The sequence below is a fragment of the Saccostrea cucullata genome, unplaced genomic scaffold, assembly GCF_032062105.1.
Source record: "Saccostrea cucullata isolate Sc308-1 unplaced genomic scaffold, CSIRO_AGI_Scuc_v1 ctg10651, whole genome shotgun sequence".
Taxonomy (NCBI): domain Eukaryota; kingdom Metazoa; phylum Mollusca; class Bivalvia; order Ostreida; family Ostreidae; genus Saccostrea; species Saccostrea cuccullata.
Window position 1 is genome coordinate 1 of NW_026922384.1, and position 8,356 is coordinate 8,356.

The 8,356-nt window shown below is 31.3% G+C and overlaps 1 long non-coding RNA gene across 1 annotated transcript; it reads right to left on the reverse strand.

The window, feature by feature from the left end:
• Nucleotides 1-3,371: 3,371 nt before the first annotated feature.
• Nucleotides 3,372-4,872, reverse strand: LOC134261703 (uncharacterized). Its single transcript, XR_009990868.1, has 2 exons — nucleotides 4,834-4,872; nucleotides 3,372-3,671 (listed from the first exon to the last, which is right to left on the reverse strand). It is a non-coding gene; the product is annotated as an uncharacterized LOC134261703 (long non-coding RNA).
• Nucleotides 4,873-8,356: the final 3,484 nt, after the last annotated feature.

Genomic DNA, 8,356 nt, shown 5'->3' on the forward strand with positions numbered 1-8,356 from the left:
AAAATGTTCCAATATATATGCTTCTCATTTTGATATTAAACCTACGATTTTAGTATTTAATTTACATGGATTGAATCAGTCGTTTTTGAAAGTAAATAAAACATTTCAATAAAGATGATCTTTTAATTATAATTCTCGTATATATGAATTCAAAGCTGTTTTTTTAAACATATCTTTAAGCTAATCTTCTGTTGTTCATTCATTTAAATATGACTTAAAAATATTTTTTTTTAAATAGTAAATATTTAAAATGAAAATAATTCCTCAAACACAATATGACAAGTCACAATATGAAATTGAAAATTTCTATATTTACTCCCTTAAAAAGCAATAAAATTAGCAGTTTTCCAGGAGAACAAGCCATTGTATTTAGGGACAATCAACGTTAAAATATTTAAATCATATTTTGATATCTGTCTGTCTGTTTGTTGGCAAAAATATTAACCTTTGAATGGATGAAGCTATGGATTTTATATATTTACAAACTGATTTCTTATGATACATATGTAAGACCTTTTTTTGGGTACCATCCTATTTGAACTTTTAACCTTGACTTTGGAATTTTACAAACTTCTGCAAAATTTTTACCTTGGTCATGAAGTTTAACATTTTGTACTAGGACTTTTCTACTTCACTTGCGATTTTCTTGAGAAAAGATCTATCCCGTTTATAAGTATTTTTGACCTTTTGACCTTGGAGTTTATCCTCTATAAAAAGCTTAAACATTGCCTATAATACTTGAACTAGTATTATGGCTGTGATATTTTACAGGGGTGTATTTTTTATTTGTGGATAATAATACCAATAATTAAGACCCTTTGTCCCCGACTTTAAGTTTGTCCTACTTTTACAAAAACTCTAATCTTGGTCATTACTTTTGAGTGGTTGGTGCTAAGGTTTTCATATTTCACATGTGTATTTCTTGTGACAGGCCTAGGACCATCTCTTGGGCACTATTTATTATGACCATTTGACTTTGACGTTTGACATACTTTTGATAAACATTTCCCTTTGCAATATTTTTTTAACTGTTAGGACTAACGTTTTCTTAATTCACAGTTTATTTCTTGAAACAAAACCTTTTCTGTGTGCCAATATTTTTGATCTCTTGACTATGGGGTTTGAATTTAAATCTAACCATAATCTTCCCAAATGTGTATCTTGTTCAGTATGTTTTCGGAAACCTTATAATTCCACAAACTGATTGATTGATTGTATGTTGTTTTACGTCACATTCGAGAATTTTTCACTCATATAGAGACGTCATCATATACCTTGAAGGGCTTCAAATTTTGACCTTTACTCGGCACTAAGGGCCATTGAGCAGTGAGGGATCTTTATCGTACCAACGCCTACCGTGACACGTGATTTCGGTTTTTAAGGTCTCATCCGAAGGACCGCAAATTTCACTTTATAAAAACCTAGGTTTCTTGTCACGGCAGGCGCTGGCATGATAAAAAACCTTTTCTGCTCAATAGCTCTTAGTGCCAAGTAAAGATCAAAATTTGAAGCCCTTCACTGGTATATGGTGACGTCTCTACATGAGTGAAAAATTCTCGAATAGGACGTAAAACAACATACAATCAATAAATCAATTAAGTGCCGAGCGCATGTCGAATGAATAGGTGATATCCATTTTTTTATTGACTATGGTCAGTCGCGGCCGAGATTCGAACTCACGACCTCTCGATTACGAAGCGAGCGCTCTACCGACTGAGCTACCCGTCCCGTAAATTGTATAAATGATCTAAATCTAGAGGTATATCATAAATTTGTCAAAATTTAATTTCTTTCTACTATGTGCACCTAACATAATGTTTTATTACAATGAAGTATAAATTAAAGAAATCATTTCTTTATACTCCATTCGGAACTAATTATTGCGGGTAATATGAGAAACCGTGCGTTGGTCTAATAAATTGATAGACATACATGTACATGTATATCCAAGTGTGTCAATGTTATGTTGTTTAATTTAATGCAAAATCCCTAACATATATCATGCATAACTTTACATAACTCTAGTTGCACATAACTACACAATGAAAAGTTCTGACTTCAGTAGAATAAGAACTCTTCCGTGTGCAGTTTTCAGCCTTTCTTAGGCATATACAAAAAGTTAATATTTTTCGTAATGTTATTATTCTGTTGTTATCATTGATAATCAAAGCATGACTTAAAATATCAGATGAAATATGAAGATATCAAACAGCATTTAAGCTCAAAAGTCAATTCAAACAATACAGTTCAGGAGCAGAGCAAACACAGAACTCTAAAACATCAGAGGTGGGATCAGGTACCATGGAGGAGTGAACATCTCCTGCCGAACAGTCACATCAGTCGTGTGCTCCTTGTAATGATCAGCAAATAATGTAAAAATTTGCTGACAATTCAGTGTGCTAATAATGGTATTATAAGTAGTATGAAAAACGATTGCCAACATTTGACTTAATGATAGTTATTGCTGACAAAGTCATTGTATCGACATTATAACGTACTAAATGGTGACTTTAAACGAGACTGTTGATATTCGAGTTTCATCAACCTGTTTGTCAATAACTTACATCGTTTTAGAAATTGTTCATTCGTAGAACATGCTTTTGCATATCGAATGAACTGATAGATATAAACCCCATATGATAAGGGTGTATTGCTACAAACTAAGGTAAATTGATGATTGAAAATGTAAAGTCATCACGTTTATCATAAAGCTTAGTTACTAGGTTACTATTAACATCTTTTTCTGGTAAGATATACAAACATGAAACAGATATGTCAGACTCTGTGGTATCCTTTTTTCATGCTCACTAGAAAATATCGTGTCGACATATGAATGGAAATAACAGCTTTTATTTGATTATAGGCCGTCGATATATCTTAATGTCAAGTTGAAGGCTGCAGAGAGTGTTTTTCTTCTTCTCATGTATAAGGTTTTAAATAAATTTTGCTTCAAATGAATACAAAAATAGGTCTGCTAATAACGTGACGCAATTGATACCCGTGGGAATTCCAACAAATTGTTTCAAGACCTAGTCTCAAAAAAATTCAAATATTCTAAATCAGAAACTAAAGCGTCTATTAAATGTCAAATAAGTTGTGTGTACAAACAAAATATTTCAACAAAATAATTTTGCAAATGATCAGTGACAAGGTAAATAAATTTTTGGGTTCCTTTTTTACTGGAAAAGCAGCTATGAATGATATCAAAAAGTCCTGACTTTAATTTATCGTGGGAAATGGTTGTATAAAGAGTTGAAAAGTTTTGATTTTATTGGGTTTTGGGAAATTTTGTGATTTTAAATATTCCAGGAGTTCTCAAAACATGTTTCTCAAAAGTGAATCTGTTAAATAACTCCATCGAGACTCATTTATTCGCACTTTTTTATTGCATCATTATTACATATTTCTTATCAGAGATACGAACATGTAGTTCCTTGAAATGTAGATTTCCTTTAAATGAAATTTTTGAATAGGCAGCGACAGACATCAGGTCTACTTGAAGGACAACTCCTTGATGATCTACATATGGCACTCAGGTATCCGTCAGCCTGACAGTCCCTTAAACAGTCGCTATAGTCGCAGTGACTCAAACAGGTCTGGCCTTGGGCAACAGAAGTAAAGACCAGAAGAGACAGAATTACAGCAGAAAACAGCATGACACCAGTCCTCATCTGACAAAGAGAATATTCATGTTAGAAAATGAAATTGAAAAAAAAACCCTAAAAATGCAATTTTTTTTTTATTTATAAGCGTTGAATTGTCTTTAGGAAACATTTTAATAACTATTTTAAAGATTACTTAAGATATTTATAATTCATTTGCATAATCCATTTACATCATTGCCGAAGTAAGTTGATACTGATGGTGGCAGATTATGATTTTACCTGCATGACGATTATAATTATTAAAAAAGGCATGCAATGATCTAATAACCAGCTAAAGTTTTGTCTTAGGGTGAGCCAATCAAAATGTAAACAAAACCTCTTTGTTCAAAGTGTTATGTGTGTATGTTCAACTAAGTTAATTTCTCAAGAGTTCCATAATATTTGTTGCAAACTTAGGGAGGGACAAAACGGAAGTTTAGGGAAAGGTTTAACAACTTATAGTACATATTTCACACAAAAAATCAAATTGAATGGTGAATGATTTCATACTGAATGTTAGACCATTATTTGCAGATGAATTATTTACGGATTCTTCCGTTTGACCGATCATATACATGTTGTTGGCCATTATTTGCATATTGAATTATTTAAGAATTTCACCTTTTGCCCGATCATAAGAAAGAATCCAATGTGGGTGTGATCTGTCGACTGGGGATTGTTATCCCAGGTTTAATGTTTTGGAGCTAAGCATTTGCTCTTCACCTCATTTATATTATTGAAAGGACTTATGAGTTGAATAATGTTTAATTTCTATATATTTTGTTGAATTCTTTGTGTTCCCATCTGTGAGCATTCCCGGTCGACCAGTTACAACCACTGTGTGCCCTTTGTCATGATCAGGTAAAGGGTTAAACAATTCGATGTGTTAATGATGCCCTGACAATGTCATAACGACAGATTGTATTTGCTTGACAAGGTCATTGTATCAGCCATATCTCTTGCGAAATGATGTGTAAATAAATGTCGTCTTCCATGTGAAGAATTAAACATCTGAGACGTTTTAAAATATATTTTGAGCATTAAAGAAAAATTTTCTTTTTGTATCATATTACCTGTGTACCACACAATTATCACTATATGTTTTAGGTAAAGTAATATCTTGATTTCATATTTTCGCATTTAACTACGTACATAATTTAAACAAACAAATAGGAATAATTGTTCTCACCTCAACAGCTTAAGCGCACCTTTCTCTGTGAAGCAAAATTATGATATAATGCGTAGGGAACACTTTTTTCCTTTATATTACCTTTTCGTTGCAATATATTGATGTATATGTCAAAGTTCTTTTAAACTTACACATACCTCTCCATCAAATACAATGAAATTTAATTACGATGTTATCTTTTTGTAGATTCCCTCCAATTATTACAATATGTTGCTCCCATGGTGTCCCATGATGCTTTTCTTCATACAATATGTTTCACAGCAGCTACGAAGGTTGCTGTGGTGTGTAGTTAAGATAATTCATTGTCACTTGTTATCGTTGTTTTTTTTTTTTAAGATTTGGATTTATGAGCGGTTTTGATCACTTAATTGACTTACTGTGAATACGTGCGCTTCATTGAGGAATTAAAAAAGACAATACTTCTTGAAGGTGTATCTTTATTTGAAACTCTTGAAAAACATTTTAGTTGTTACAGCTGATCAATACGGGGTTTAGGTTCATATTAGTAAGATGCTTGAATTTCTGATTTACAAAATCTTTGTAGCTATTTTTTAGATCAAGTTTTTTGTTAATCTGACGAAATTTCTATGGTTATCAATTGCACCCCATTATTAGCTGACATTTCTGCAATCATATAAAGCAAAATTCTCATGAAATTCTAAATAAAAAGAAGAAATGGTAATTTTTTTTTTTGTTATTTAAGGAATGAATTGAATAGCTACCTAATTCATACGGTATAAAATTGTTTGGGACAGTTTACGCTTTATAAACCATAAAGAGGTTTATAACAAAGCGTAAGCTATTTCAACGCAGTTGATAACGTACAAAATTAGTTAACTTTTAATTCCATTTCTTTTAATTAAATTCTCTTCCATTTAATATATCTTTCACAATAGCTCAGTCGGTAGAGCGCTCGCTTCGTGATCGGGAGGTCATAACTTCGAATCTCGGCTGCGACTGACCATAGTCAATAAAAAAATGGGAAGCAACTGTTCCGTTGCCATGCGCTAGGCACTTTGAAGTGAAAGTTGCTGGACCTTCAGATGAGATCTTTAAAACTGAGGCCCCGTGTCACGGTCGGCGTTCGCACGATGAAGATTCTTCACTGCTCAATGGCCCAGAGTGCCGAGTAAATGTTAAAATTTAAATCTCTTCACAGTCATATGGTGACGTCTCTATATGAGTGAAACATTTTCGAATGGGACGTAAAACAATATAAATCAATCAATCTTTCATTTAATGTGAGAAAAAAGATGGTTGCCCTGAAAAATGACTTCAAAATGTACAAAATTCAAATGTAACGACAGGCGGATCAAAACATTTTTGTCGTAAGCCATTGTGACGTTAGCAACCCAATTTTCACGATATAAAGTACTTTTTATCCAATCAAATACTTCGTCATAACCAGAATTAAATCATTTATTTCTATCACATTCTTCTAACTGAACTAACGTATTTTCTATTAAAACAATCTCTAAGGTATGCGAGGTACCCACAAGAAAATGGGAAAAAAAATCCCCATTTTATTTCAACTAAAACACGCATGTATCTTAAAATTGTATTAAAAGTTGTTGTATTTTTGTTAAATATCTCATGTCATCTTTAGATTAACTAGTTCTTTACGACCAAACATATGAGAAATGTTATCACTTTTACAAATTGTATAATGATATATAATATTATTCATTATTGAGTAGATTGCAAGGTTAATTGATAGATTGCACGTATATATATTTTTAACTATTAAATTAAGCTCATCTGTTTTATTAACAGTTGGAATCAACCCAGAGGTCAAATTAAATGAAATGTATTAAAACAGTATTATATCTTTAGAATTGGTATTATAAATGATAATTGCTATTATAAATGATATATCTTCAATGCGATTTTTACCCGAAGCATTTAGTCAAATAAAAAAAAACGTTAAAAAATAAAGTACACGTAGTTTTTTCAATTTCTGTTCGGTTGCAGATTTTTGGAAATTTGTCAAAAAATCTTGTGATTTAACTATTTTTCACACGGAAGTTTAATTCGCAGTAAAAAAATGCGAAGTGAACTAAAGAGGTATTAAAATAAGGCGAATTAAAATTGCGTTCACATGACAGCCAATTCAGAAGTTAAACTTATGCTTTGAATTAAAATTTTATTTGTACAAAAAACGTCCGTAAGGTTATTATGACGATGTCATTTTATCAATATTAACAACATTACTTCCTCATTGCTTCATAAGAATTTGATAAAATTTGGTATTTTTTTAGTGATTACACTTTACTTTTCCTTGATTTTTGAACAAAATATATACACAGATAACATATTTAAGCCTCCAACATGTCGGATTGTATGATGACAAAGAAGGCTTCACTTGCTCTAGGTTGCAAGGTTTATTGATAGAATTAGCTTATAATTTTTTTTTGCGTGAACAGCGGAGCTAATGCAAAGGGGTAATTTAAAAAAAAATGTGTTAGGCAGTGCAATATATTTGAATTTTGTATTAAATGATAATGATTGCTATAATAATTGATTATCTCATCAAATGAACATATGTTTAGCGAAGCTAATTTAATCAAAGGAAAAACAATCATTACAAGAATTAAACTCTCACGTGTGAAAAGGGAATAAGAATATACTGTTTTCAAAACATTCTTAAAATGAATATATAAAAGCACATCAGAAGCATGTGCAAACTAAAAAGTGATTGATAATGATGAAAATTAGTGCATTACACATACACACATACATCTATACATACACATACATGCCCATACATATTCGCATATGTATATGATATATTATCAGTTTGGCTGGTCAGTGAAAATACATATATAATCTCTTTGTATTAAAAGTTTGCAGAGAACGTAACTGCTCAACCTGATAATGTAAATCAAATCTTCGTAGTAAAGCATTAAATAAAACTTTAACACAAAAATTTAGATCTTTTTTATAATATGATAAAACAATGTTTTAACTTCTGTTGTTTGTATTGAAAATTGTTATTTTTCATAACTCAGAATTTTTTTGTAAAATGCAGAGCAAGATTTTGTTTCACATAATATCCTTACCCTAACCCTGAAAAAACGTATGTTTACAATTAAATAATGTTAATAGCTCTCTCCCTCGCTTTTACTTTTTCTCTGAAGCAAAACTATCAAATACACATTTTAAAAAAAAAATTTCATATTGCTTTTATAAAAATATATCTGTTACAAATTTAAAAGGTGCCTTTATCAAGACAATGGTATTTTAATGTAGATTTTTAGCAATTTTTTAATACCCCTACCACCCCCACCCCTTCCTTTTTTGCTGCTCTAGCGTGATTCACGAAATGTTGTTTTACAGTGCAAATATACTAGTATTTCTTCATTTGACAAGCAACAAATCGACAAAAATATAAAATCTGTTTTTATATGAACAGGAAAAAAACACTGAAGGATTGTAGTGTTTATTCCATATATGAGTATGCATTCCATATCACATGAAACCTGGCCACACCCTCAGTAAGTTATGTATTGAACTTAAAACCTGG